Here is a 14,390-nt window from a genome sequence, read left to right as displayed (position 1 = left end):
TGTTGCTGAGCTTAAACCTTGATGATCTCCCCAACCATCCAACCAATCTTGCCCAAATTTTGAGGAGTGGTGGAGGAGGCCCCGATCTATAGTTCTACCAAGAGAGATTTCATCAATTCGTGCTAGTCCTTAGTGGATCTTGGAGATAGGGTTCCTATGGTGGGATCTTGGAAGAAGTGCTCCTATGGAGGCTAGCTTGGAGTTGTGCCAGCCCCATAGGGTGTTGGGAGCCTCCTAGTGTTGTGGAGCTCGCCCCAACCTTGTGAAGGAACCACCGCCTCGACCGGTGCCTTAGTGGAGAAAAGGGAGCCCCTTTGTGGAGCTCTCTTGAGGAAGAAGGTGAGGCCTTCCTTCGTGGTGTGGCCGTCTAGTCTCTTGTGTGAGACTAGCACCTCCTCAACGCAGACGTACTCCCTCTTGTGGGAGGAACTTCGGGAAACAAATCCTCGCCTCGACTCCACGCCCTCCGGTTGTCCCGCTCCTTACTCTTACTATCATGTTTGTTCCTTTACTTGTTGCACTTGCCTAGGATCACACTAGGATCATCTCCATCACTAAAGCAATCACCTTTACCTTCCGCTTCGCTAAAAATTGAAAAAGACATACGAATTGTGTAGCGCCCATTCACCCCCCCCCCCCTCTTGTTCGCTACGATCCATTCAATTGGTATCAGAGCAAGGTTTTCTTGCTCGGGCTTTACCGCCTAAGAAATGGCTGAACAAGACAAGGTTGTGAATGGGTCCCCTTCCCTTGTGCCACCCGCTCCATCATCTACCATCAATAGCACAACGGCTACCTTGGATGACCTCAAGAAATTGGAGTCATCCATCGTTAACCAAATGAAGGCAATGATGATGGAGTTGGTTGCACAAAAGCCAACCCCCATCATAGATCCTAAGGCAAGTGCCGAGGATCCCCCACCAAAAGCTAATCAATTTACTCTTGTTGATTTTGTCGCGCAATCGACAAAAGATCCACAAAAGGAAGGGCTTGGGGAGACCGGCACTTCAACAAAGGGGAAGGATGAGACACCGGTTGCAGAACGTCTAGGGGGGCGGTAACCATGCGGTGCCACCACCAAGTGATTACTCCATAAACGTTCCAATACCTATGCCACATATATTGTCACATGGTTCACCACCATTACTTCAATCAAATGGCTTTGAGAATTGGCAATTCTTGATGAAATCTCATGTGCGCAGCGCGTCTACCGAGCTTTGGCGCATCATCGAGGAAGGCTATTCACCACAAGACCCAAGGAACTTGACTAGAAGAGAAGTGGTGGATGACCAACTCAACGCTACCGCCATCAACATGATCCACATGGCCGTCACGCCCAAGGATCGCGCTCATATCCGCTCGCTCAAGACCGCCAAGGAAGCATGGGATAAACTCGACAAGCTCTTCCTCGGAAATGAAAGCATCCAAAGCTCTCGTTTTGATGAGGTGAATAACATGGCCGACAACTTCGTCATGAATGAAGGAGAGACCCCCGAAGAAATGTATCGGCGCCTTATCTCTCTCGCCGTACAAATGCAAGATCTTGGAGCAACGTTTGTGGATGATCATTGGATCAAGCGCAAGTTCTACAATGCTCTCCTCCCTTATGAGGAAGTAAATTTGACGGCCATCCGCCAAAACGCCTCCTTCCGTGCTATGACATCCGATGAAGTCCTTAGTGAAGTCATCGCTTTGGACATCTCCAAGAAGAATGCGGAGGATCTTGTTGCTCTAGCCCACAACACCCGCAAGCCCAACCTTGCATTGAAGATGAAGGTACATGAGGCTAGTGAAAGCGATGAGGATCCTATTGAGTGGGGTCCGGATGATCTCAAGACCAACTATCATGAGCACATGGCTCTCGCCGCCAAGAAATTTTGGGAGGGAAATAAGTCCCGAAGCACAAGACCAAGAAGATCACGTGATTCCCCAAGAAGCTTCTCCAAGAGCCCAAGGGAGGGGAAAAGGGGGAGAACATGCTACAATTGCGGCGACAAGAGTCATTTTGTTGCGAATTGTATCTATGAGAAGAGAGAACATAATGGTGGAAGGCTTGTCCGCAAGGAGAAGTTCAAGTCTCTCTCCAAAGGATTCTCCAAGTTCTCCTCCAAGCCCGATGACGACAAGGTCTCCTCCACCAAGAAGCCAAGAGCCTTTATCATTCGTGAAGAGTACTCCTCGGATGAAGATGGGGAGCATGAGGACAAGTGCTCCAACAAGGAAGGGGAGGGAGTGGCCGCCATTGCCATTACCACTCCCTCTATCTCCCTCTTCGACTCTCCTAATGAGAACCTCGACACCAACAATGCTCGTTGCCTCATGGCAAAGGTATCCTCGGAGGTAGAATCCCCTTCCAAACCCACACCCCTATCTAATGCTTTATCTATTGATGATGCCACTAGTCTCACCATTAAGCGTGAGATTGTGGGGTTGGATTCTTTTCTCACTAACATCCAAGGGATACCAAGACTCATGTTGGGGCTCTCTTGGCCCAACTTGGTGCGGCTCAAGACCTTATAGAGGAGAAGGAGAGGCTTGAAAGGGAGGCGACAAATGAGATTGCCTCTCTCAATCAAGCACTTGAGGAAGAACAAAACTTGCGCATGTCTCTTGAAGCGAGTGTGATCACCCTTGAGGACTCTAATGATGCCATCATCTCTCAACTCACCAAGGACCGAGATCATGCTCTTGGATTGGTGGGTGAGCTCAAGAAAGAGATGCTTTCTCTTGAGGAAGCCAATAAGAAGAAAGATGAGGAAGACCCTGATACGTCTCCGACGTATCGATAATTTCTTATGTTCCATGCCACATTATTGATGATATCTACATGTTTTATGCATACTTTATGTCATATTTATGCGTTTTCCGGAACTAACCTATTGACGAGATGCCGAAGGGCCAGTTGCTGTTTTCTGCTGTTTTTGGTTTCAGAAATCCTAGTAAGGAAATATTCTCGGAATCGGACGAAATCAACGCCCCCACCAAACAGTAGGCCGGCTCGGCCAAGGGGGGGCCCACGCCCCCCTGTTGTGTCGTCGCCTCGTTGACCTTCTGACGCCGCCTCTTCGCCTATATAAAGGTCCCTGACCTAAAACACGATACGAAAAAGCCACGGTACGAGAAACCTTCCAGAGCCGCCGCCATCGCGAAGCCAAGATCTGGGGGACAGGAGTCTCTGTTCCGGCACGCCGCCGGGACGGGGAAGTGCCCCCGGAAGGCTTCTCCATCAACACCACCGCCATCTTCATCCAGCAGCTGCTGTCTCCCATGAGGAGGGAGTAGTTCTCCATCGAGGCTCGGGGCTGTACCGGTAGCTATGTGGTTAATCTCTCTCCTATGTGCTTCAATACAATAATCTCATGAGCTGCCTTACATGATTGAGATTCATATGATGATGCTTGTAATCTAGATGTCATTATGCTAGTCAAGTGGGTTTTACTTATGTGATCTCCGGAGACTCCTTGTCCCACGTGTGTAAAGGTGACAGTGTGTGCACCGTGTGGGTCTCTTAGGCTATATTTCACAGAATACTTATTCACTGTTATGAATGGCATAGTGAAGTGCTTATTTATATCCCTTTATGATTGCAATGTGTTTTGTATCACAATTTATCTGTGTGCTACTCTAGTGATGTTATTAAAGTAGTTTATTCCTCCTGCATGGTGTAATGGTGACAGTGTGTGCATCGTGTAGTACTTGGCGTAGGCTATGATTGTGATCTCTTGTAGATTATGAAGTTAACTATTGCTATGATAGTATTGATGTGATCTATTCCTTCTTTCGTAGTGTGAAGGTCACAGTGTGCATGCTATGTTAGTACTTGGTTTGGTTATGTTGATCTGTTATGCACTCTAAGGTTATTTAAATATGAACATTGAATATTGTGGAGCTTGTTAACTCCGGCATTGAGGGTTCGTGTAATCCTACACAGTTAGTGGTGTTCATCATCCAACAAGAGGGTGTAGAGTCTAGCATCTATCTATTTATTCTGTTATGTGATCAATGTTGAGAGTGTCCACTAGTGAAAGTATGATCCCTAGGCCTTGTTCCTAAATACTGCTATCGCTGCTTGTTTACTGTTTTACTGCATTTATACTGCCTGCAATATTACTACCATCAACTGCACGCCAGCAAGCACTTTTCTGGCGCCGTACTACTGCTCATATTCATTCATACCACTTGTATTTCACTATCTCTTCGCCGAACTAGTGCACCTATTAGGTGTGTTGGGGACACAAGAGACTTCTTGCTTTGTGGTTGCAGGGTTGCATGAGAGGGATATCTTTGACCTCTTCCTCCCTGAGTTCGATAAACCTTGGGTGATCCACTTAAGGGAAACTTGCTGCTGTTCTACAAACCTCTGCTCTTGGAGGCCCAACACTGTCTACAAGAATAGAAGCACCCGTAGACATCAGACCCCAACTCTTGTCATGACGAGCTTGTTGATCAAGTTGCTTCCTTGTAGAGGCACAACGCTCTACTCTTGGAAGTCAATGCTCTTCAAGAAGAAGCCTTGGATGAGTATTAATGCTTGTGCAAGGAGAAGACATCATGTTGCAATCATGAAGAAGAAATCGCCACTCTTGAGAACGCCAAGGCCAAGCTTTTGAGTTTGAGTGGCATGCAAGAAGAGTCCTTAGTGGAATGCCTCCGTATGAGCAAAGAGAAAGTCACTTGTTGTGATCATGAGGAAGAAAAAGCCTCTTTGAGGAGGAGTGAAGCTAAGCTCATGGAGGTCAATTCCATGCAAGAAGAAGCCTTGAAGGAGTACTTTCCGTTGAGCAAGGACCGTGCGTGTTGCAAGCATGAAGAAGACATGGCCAAGATAGAGAGTGACAAGCAACTCCTTAAGAAGATGAACTATCTCCAAGAAGAAGCTTTGATGGAACATTTTCGGGTGAACAAGGCAAACGAAGTTCAAGTGTTTGATATCACTCATCCCCAACCGGAGCATGAAGATGAAGTAAACCGCTTGAAGGCCAAGATTGATAGGCTCTAAATCCAAGCTAAATACTTGGAGGGAGTCATTGAGGCCAAAGATGGAGTCAATGAGGGCTATTGCAATGAGGAAGGAGCGGCATACAAGCCGAAGAGAAAGAGAAGAAGGAGGACCAAGAAGAAGAACAACAAGGAGAACATGAGGATCAATCATGAGGAAGGACATCCTCACTTAAGGAGGTGTGAAATTCCCGACGTCACCACACCGGGCTTCGCCGGCTCTAACAATCCTTCTCATGTTCTTTTCGTTGATTACTATGGAAATATTCGTGCTCGCTTTATTGGTCCTCTAGAGGACAATGTTGATTGGACCATTTGGGTATAGGACCCATTAAAAAATGGGTACCTAAATCCAAGACTTGATTCCTTGCAGGACTATGCTTCCGGTGGCGCTAAATGGGTGGTTGATAGTGGAGCCACAAGTCATATGACCGGAAGCAAGGATATTGTTGTCGACCTCGAGCCATATCACTCTAACGTTTCATATGGCGACAACACGTGCTCTAAGGTATTGGGTCTTGGCAAGGTGGTGGTAACACCCGACATTTCACTTGTGAATGTCCTCCTTGTCGAGACCCTTGGTTACAATTTACTCTCCGTTCATCAAATTTCTCGTATGGGTCTATGTACTTTTTTCGATGAACATATGGTGGTCCTCTTGTGGAGCAAGACACTACGTGTAGCCTTTGTTGGATATGTAGAGAACAGATTGTATGTTGTTGATTTCTCCGGAAAAACAACATCCTCCGCTCTTTGCCTATTCGCTAAAGGTGACAAGGGTTGGTTATGGCATCGCCGACTAGCCCATGTCAACATGAGGACTTTGCAAAGTCTCCACAAGGGTGGCCACATTCTCGGACTAAAAGAGGATGTTTCCTTTTGCAAAGATCGTGTGTGTAGGGCTTGCGTACAAGGAAAAATGCATGGAGCTCCTCACAAGGCCAAGACAATCATCTCTACCACAAGATGCTTGGAGCTCCTACATGTTGATCTCTTCGGTCCACCGTCTCATGAAAGTCTTGGAGGGAAGAAGTATTGCCTCGTCATTGTTGATGACTATTCACGCTATTGTTGGGTATTCTTCTTCAAGTACAAGAGTGAGACTCAACGGACCATGATGGAGTTTGCCAACCAAGTTCAACGCAAGTACAACGCCACGATTCTCGCAATAAGGAGCGACAATGGAACGGAGTTCAAGAACTACACCTTGGATGACTTCCTCGGCGAAGAAGGAATCCAACATCAATACTCCTCGCCATACACTCCCCAACAAAACGGGGTCACCGAAAGGAAGAATCGAACCTTGATTGAAGCCGCCCGAACAATGATGATGGAGTACAAGTCAAACTACAACTTTTGGGCGGAACCTATTTCTACCGCGTGCCATGCTACTAATCGCCTATACTTTCACAAGGGTCTAGAGAAGACACCATATGAGATTCTCACCGGAAACAAGCCCAATGTGTCATACTTCAAGGTCTTCGGATGCAAATGCTATGTGCTTGTCAAGGACACAAGACTCTCCAAGTTTGATTCAAGAGCTCAAGAAGGAATTTTCGTTGGTTATGCTACGGATTCTCACGCCTATAGAGTCTTCAACAAGTCAAATGGGCGAGTTGTAAAATATTGTGATGTGACATTTGATGAAGATGATAGATCTTTGGAGGAGCGAAGTGCTTCTTGTGAGAAAGGAGATGCAATTCCCCCGGTTACCGTAGGAAGGATGGGTGTTGGCACTCGCCGAACTCAAATGCTACATTCTATGAGTACCGGGGAAGGACCAAGTTCCACCCAAGTGGATCCATCTACACCACAAGGCCAAGCTTATTCCACTGATCATACAAGTGGAAGCCAACCTCTACAACAACCTCATGATCAACTTCAACAACAACCTCAACAATCAAGTGCAAGCCTACCTCAACCAACTCAAGAACAACATCAACAACTACCGCAAGCTCATCTACCACAACAATCAACATCAAGTGAACCATGTCAAGCTTCAAGTTCTTCACCGAATGGCTCGGGGGAAATCTCCATGGATACTCCCATTCCAAATACCCCCGAGTCATCCGGCTCTCATGATGATGATGACGATGCCCCACACAACAACAATGAAGGTCAAGGCGAGGATCTAAGCCATGATGAAGGCCAAGAGGACTCTCAAGATTCTCAATATTCTACTCCTATAGCCAACACTCGCCATGAAGATCCTACCTCAAGACATTAACGCCTCAAGTCTCATTCCTTGCGTAATGTCATTGGTGACTTAAAGAGCAAAGTGACCACTCGGAGGCAACTAGCAAACTTTTGTGAGCACCACGCCTTTGTCTCTATGGTGGAACCTCTCAAGGTCAATGACACACTTGAAGATCCCGATTGGTTGATAGCAATGCAAGAGGAACTCAACAACTTCAAGAGGAATGATGTGTGGACTCTCATGAAGCGACACGATCATTGCCGCAATGTTATCGGCACCAAATGGGTCTTCAAGAACAAGCAAGATGAACACGACATCGTCATCCGCAACAAAGAAAGATTGGTGGCACAAGGCTATTCTCAAGTTGAAGGAGTGGACTTTGGCGAAACTTTTGCACCCGTTGCAAGGCTTGAGTCCATCCGTATCCTTTTGGCCTTTGCCTCTCATCACGGTTTCAAACTACAACAAATGGATGTTAAGAGTGCTTTTCTTAATGGTCCTTTACATGAGGAGGTATATGTGAAGCAACCCCCGGGATTCGAGGACCCCCATTTCCCGGACCATGTCTTCAACCTCAAAAAGGCCCTATATGGTCTCAAAAAAGCTCCTAGAGCTTGGTATGAGCATCTAAAGGAGTTGCTTGTAGACCGTGGTTTCGAAGTGGGGAAGATCGACCCCACTCTTTTTACTAAGAAAGTCAATGGGGAGCTCTTCATATGCCAACTCTATGTAGATGACATCATATTTGGCTCAACTAACACAAAGTTTAATGATGAGTTTGCAAAGTTGATGACTAATAGGTTCAAGATGTCAATGATGGGGGAATTCAAGTACTTCCTCGGGTTCGAAATCAAGAAAATGCAACAAGGCACCTTCATCAATACAGCAAAATACCTTCAAGACATGCTCAATCGCTTTGACATGTAGGACACCAAGGGCATTGGAACCCCGATGCATCTCAAGTGTCAACTCTCCCTCGACGAGACCGGCAAGGCGGTTGACCCCAAGCTCTACCGTTCGATGATAGGTTCGCTTCTTTACCTTTGTGCTTCTTGTCCGGACATAATGTTGAGCGTCGGAATGTGTGCACGGTTTCAAGGAAGTCCGAAGGAAAGCCATATCATGGCGGTAAAGAGGATCTTTCGATATTTAGTTGATACCCCACGTTTTGGACTATGGTACCCAACGGACACGGACTTCTCTTTGTTTGGATTCATCGACTCCGATTGGGCAGGAGATAAGGTTGATAGGAAGTCTACCTCCGGAGCTTGTCACTTTCTTGGAAGATCTTTGGTGTGTTGGTCCTCGAAGAAGCAAAATTGTGTCTCCGTCTCTACCACGGAAGCCGAGTATGTTGCGGCGGCAAGTAGTTGTGTGCAAATATTATGGATGAGGCAAACCTTGCGGGAATATGGACTCGAGTATAGCAAGGTCCCTCTATTGTACGACAATGAGAGCGCCATCAAGATCGCCTACAACCCGGTTCTTCATGGGAAGACGAAGCATATTGAGATAAGGAATCACTTCATTCGAGATCACATCGCTCGCGGAGATATTGTTCTATCCTTCATTGGCACCAAGGAACAATTGGCGGACATCTTCACGAAGCCCTTGGATGAGAAGCGTTTCATCGAGTTGAGGCATGAGCTAAATATCATTGATCCGTCGAACTTTGCTTGACCGTCGTGCACACATACCACTTTTTAGCTATATGTCTAGATGAAAAGCACACATGAACATAGGGGGAGTGCGGTTTAAACTTATTGAGCTATCCCTCCCCCCATAATGCACAAAGAAATCCAAAACATATGCTATTTGTCAAATAAGTGACTAATGAGCTTCATGTTGAGTTGTAGCCGTGAGTCCTAGTTACATCTACGCGACCTCACACTACTATACTCTTACACGGTGGCTTCGGCCACCAACATCCTCTTTGAGGATTTTTCTTGTTTCTTTGTGACTTTTCTTTTGTCCTTCTTCTTTTGTTGTCTTTTCTTTTTCTCCATATCTTTGGGGAGACTCATCCAAGCTTTGTTTTCCTTGTTGGTTTTTGCAAGCTTGGTTGGGTCTTCCCTTACCATCCTTTATTTTGCTTACCCTCCTTTTTGGTGTTCTGATGCCAAAGGGGGAGAAGTTACCTATTTGGATGGATTTTTGCATGGGGACTTTTGTTGTTGTAGCCTTTTGGTCCTTCTTGTTTATCTCTTCTTGTGGCTACACCAACTCTATGGAGGCATCTTATTGTGAGTACGAGTATTCTCAAGACAAAGGTATGATAACGTCACTCAAAACTCCTTGCATAATCATGTGTTGCCTCCATATTGTGCATATGCTATATGAACATGTCAAGTATCCTTGTTGCATATGGGCTTGGGTTTGTAAAATCTAGGGGGAGTCATGTCTCTAGGGTGTGTGCATTTGTATTCAAATACATATTCAAAATATGCACATGTCTAGGGGGAGCTTCGTCGAGCTTTTGCAAATCTATATATCTCATCATAATATCATATGCCATTGCAAATTATTGTGTTGTCATCAAACACCAAAAAGGGTGAGACTGAAAGAGCAAAGTCCAAACCCCGGGTTTTGTGTGTTTGATGACAACACTTGAACAATCTCACCGTGTGCAAAGAGTGTCTTTGATAGATTTGCAAGTGCACGGTGACCTCGCTGGACACGTCAAGATCGGAGGAATGAAGCGTAGCTTATAGGTTTTCTGGTTTTGTGTGTGTATCGCGAGGTGATATGGTCGGAGAGGAAAAGAGGAGAAAGCAGTTTTTGCCAGGCCGGTACTATCGGTACCAGTAGCGGTAGTACCGCTACCCCTACTGGTACCGCCCATCAGTACTGCTCTGGAGACTTGCCTGAGAAAAAGTCCCACAGATCAAGGTTCAGTACCCTTGCGGTACCTTGAGCGGTAGTACCGCTTGAGAGCGGTAGTACCGCCTTGGTACCGCTTGAGTACCGTAACTAAAGTTACGGCCGTACCGCTCTGGTACCGCTTTGGTACCGCTTGGTATCCAGTAAGCTCTGGAGGCCATTGCGGTACCTCAAGCGGTACCGAGAGCGGTAGTACCGCTATGTGTCCACGTGGACTAGATCTGGGGGATTTCGAATCCAGGGTGGTAGTACCGCTTACCAAAGCGGTAGTACCGCTTAGGCAAAAATCGCAGATAACGGTTGGATTTCGGGGGGCCTATTTAAAGGGCCCTTCTTCCCCAACACGATTTTATCTCTTCTCTCTCTCTCTCCTCCATTGTTGCTGAGCTTAAACCTTGAGGATCTCCCCAACCATCCAACCAATCTTGCCCAAATTTTGAGGAGTGGTGGAGGAGGCCCCGATCTATAGTTCTACCAAGAGAGATTTCACCAATTCGTGCTAGTCCTTAGTGGATCTTGGAAATAGGGTTCCTATGGCGGGATCTTGGAAGAAGTGCTCCTATGGAGGCTAGCTTCGAGTTGTGCTAGCCCCATAGGGTGTTGGGAGCCTCCTAGTGTTGTGGAGCTCGCCCCAACCTTGTGAAGGAACCACCGCCTCGACCGGTGCCTTAGTGGAGAAAAGGGAGCCCCTTTGAGGAGCTATCTTGAGGAAGAAGGTGAGGCCTTCCTTCGTGGTGTGGCCGTCTAGTCTCTTGTGTGAGACTAGCACCTCCTCAACACAGACGTACTCCCTCTTGTGGGAGGAACTGCGGGAAACAAATCCTCGCCTCGACTCCACGCCCTCCGGTTGTCCCGCTCCTTACTCTTACTATCATGTTTGTTCCTTTACTTGTTGCACTTGCCTAGGATCACACTAGGATCATCTCCATCACTAAAGCAATCACCTTTACCTTCCGCTTCGCTAAAAATTGAAAAAGACATAAAAATTGTGTAGCGCCCATTCACCCTCCCCCTCTTGTTCGCTACGATCCATTCAACAATGTATTTCATGTTTCACAACTTCGAAGATGTTTGAAAACACCAGATGAGCCAGTATCCCATGAAGACCTAGATCTTCACCCAGATTTAACCTATATCGAGAAGCCAGCCAAGATTCTGGAAGAGAACTGGAAGAAACTCCAAAACAGAGCCATCAAGTATTGCAAGATACAGTGGACACATTATCCTGAGAGGGAAGACACCTGGGAGAAAGAAGAGGACTTAAGGAAAGCATACCCAGAACTATTCAAGTATTACCAACCACAACTTCGGGACGAAGTTTTCTTTAAGGGGGAAAGGCTGTAATATCCCGGGATTCGAGACGATTGCGGGGTAGAATTAGAAAAGGGTTGTGCATTGCATCGCAAAACAAGGGAAAATTTCGCGCTTAATTTCATAAAACCTAAGAGGGAACAAGTTTCTCTCTCGACACCAGCTAGGGTTAGGGTTTCGAGAGTGCGACAAACTTGGACATTATCTCATCTGGATTAGGGTTTTGATAAGAGGGGGAACATTTGCATCTCGCATTTTAAGTTGTATGATTGAATTTGAAACAAGTTTTAATTGGAATTCAAAATCAAACAACACTAAGACAATTCATAATTCAAACAATTATTCAATTCAAACAATAATATTATAATATGATAATGCAAATAAGAAAAGAATGCAAATATCTCATAAGAAGCTCATTAGGGAAACATTGAGCTTTATTGATCATCACACACAATATACATTGTCTTTACAATATCCAAATGGAATAATTATTACATAACTCATTTCAGAAATGATAAATGAAAAATAAAAGGAAATTACAATGTATAAAAAAACTAGCTAACTACACTATATTCATCTTCTTGATCTCCTTGATCAACAGGTTGAGAGAGGTATCCTTGATCATCTTATTTGATCCCTGCATAAACAAAAACAAAACAGAGAAACCACATTATGCCAAGTGGCAAAGCCACTTGGCAGATCAGTAAAGAAATTGGAAATGGAGAGATAATATCAACCAGGCCGAGCTGATCCACAGCTCACACAAGTACCAACCATGAGCAGTACAAGAAGCTCACAAGGGTGAGTGCATGCTCACTAGCACACACACAGGGGGGAGTCACCACCTCACAACACTTGTTGTCGATCAAGGAAGTAACCAGGGGGAGGTATATAACCTTTTCAGCCACCAAACCCTAGAATCCATCGACACAAGCACCAGCAAGGTAAGAACTGTAAGAACAGCAAGAACACCAAGACACCACAGTAGCCAACCAACCAGCATCCATTCCACCAAGAATAGATAGCTGTTGATCAAGAAAATGGTGTAGAAGCTCACAGTTGATCACATGCCAAAGGAGGAGAAGGGCAAGCACAGCACTAAGAGCACATAGCTGAAGCAAAACCTCTATAGCAACACAAATTCTATGAGCTGGAGTGAGGTATACCCCAAATCCACGAGCAAGCACTGGTTTTGCTCATAATACAAGCATGTGCATCACACACACAAGCCATAGGGTAAGGTTACCCTGTTTGCATCATCATTCGGTGCTAAACCATGTGATGCTGGCAAAATATGGGATAAGCCAGTAGAAATCAATCCTAGGAATATTGGTCAAGCCAAGTGAATCACCACTGAATCAACCAAATGAATCCAACAAGGATTTGATCTACAACTAGCCTAACCAAACTCACCTAGCAACAGATGGTTAGTTAAACCATCAGATAGATAGACAATCCACTCTCTATTTGATTTCAACATCAAAAGTTGTTGGCTATCCAAAAGGATCCCCGAGCAAGCATTTATCCATCCACAGCAAGCCAACAGAGATGGGAGCTACCAAAACAGCAGCTGATTACTGCTAAGGTCACCTCAACCACAAAACAACCAAGCCAAATACTTGTATCATCACCCAGGAGAGTTCAAAGAGGAGCTAGGGTACCCAACAACTATTGGCATCCCTCTAGCTCAATTATATCAATCATAAGATTCATCACTGCAAGCAATTCATCTCATTTATTCAATAATTCATGATAAGCTATTCAGATAAATGAAGTAAACAAGCAACCAGTAACAGAAACACTTGCAAATGATCCAGTAGGTCACTGCAAGCATAAGCACATGCTTTATTAAGAATTAGCAACCACCAGTACATGGTGAGGTGCTACGCAAGCACATGAATCATCACCAATAAAGCATAGACAGGAGTACAATAAGCAACCATCAAGCAACTGATGATCACATGATCATCAGAGCTTGCAAGAGCTTGGTAGAGCCTGCTAGAGCCAAGCATAGCATCAATAACTCCTAATAGTTACTGAATTAACACAGCCAATACATAGCTGAATACACAGTAAATTCATATGCAACTTTATAATTGTATCCAGAAGCACATCAAGAAAATGATGTACCACTGAACCCAATCACACAAGGATGGCACATCAACACACTTCACACATCATTGGCGCTTGCACAAGCAAGGAATTGATCAAGGCAATCAAGCCAGAGATGAAATTTATGAATACACATGAATAGATAGTAGCACAGCAGCAGCTGGAGCAGCATGTCAAGGCCATGAGCATCACAACATGCTCATGAGCATGAGCATCTCAGTAGTAACACTAGAATAGCAAGGACATGAGTATTACAGTAGCAGTAAGAGCATGGCATGGACAACAGCAGTAGGCCAAGCACTAGAGCAAGCATAGCAGTAACAGCAAGCATGGTAGAGATGGCAGGAGCACAAGCACAAGCACATCAACAGCAAGCATGCAGTAGGAGCAACCCTACACGTGAACTGGCAAGTCCAGTGCACCAAGGTAAGGGATGCTAAGGCATCCAAAGGAGGAAGATGAGGTAGCACATGAGAGAGAGAGAGAGAGGAGGAGGAGATACCTACCTGGAGCAGAGCACCACAGCGTCACCGTGGCGGCACAGCGGCACAGCCTGGCTATGGCAACGCCAAGCCGCAGCCAAGCCAGGCGTTCGCCGGGCACGGGAGCCCCAGCGAAGCACCAGCCAGGCACACGGCAGCCCCACGTCGTCCAAGAATGCCAACGTGCGGCCAATCGCCGCCCACACTGCACAAACCCTAGGTGCAGTAGGGTTAGGGGCAAGCTGAGGAGGCCACGGCCTCCGGATCAACGCGGACCACCAGGTGCGCCATCAAGAGGCGAGGCGAATGCGCCCGATCTAGTCGCCGAAGACCGCCGGAGATGGCCGGGCCGGAGTAATTCGGCGACGGCAATGGCGACTTCGGCGTCGCGAGAGAGAGAGGGATTAGGA

Source organism: Lolium perenne, chromosome 1 (genome assembly GCF_019359855.2).
Source record: "Lolium perenne isolate Kyuss_39 chromosome 1, Kyuss_2.0, whole genome shotgun sequence".
Taxonomy (NCBI): domain Eukaryota; kingdom Viridiplantae; phylum Streptophyta; class Magnoliopsida; order Poales; family Poaceae; genus Lolium; species Lolium perenne.
Note: the sequence above shows the minus strand (reverse complement) of the source record.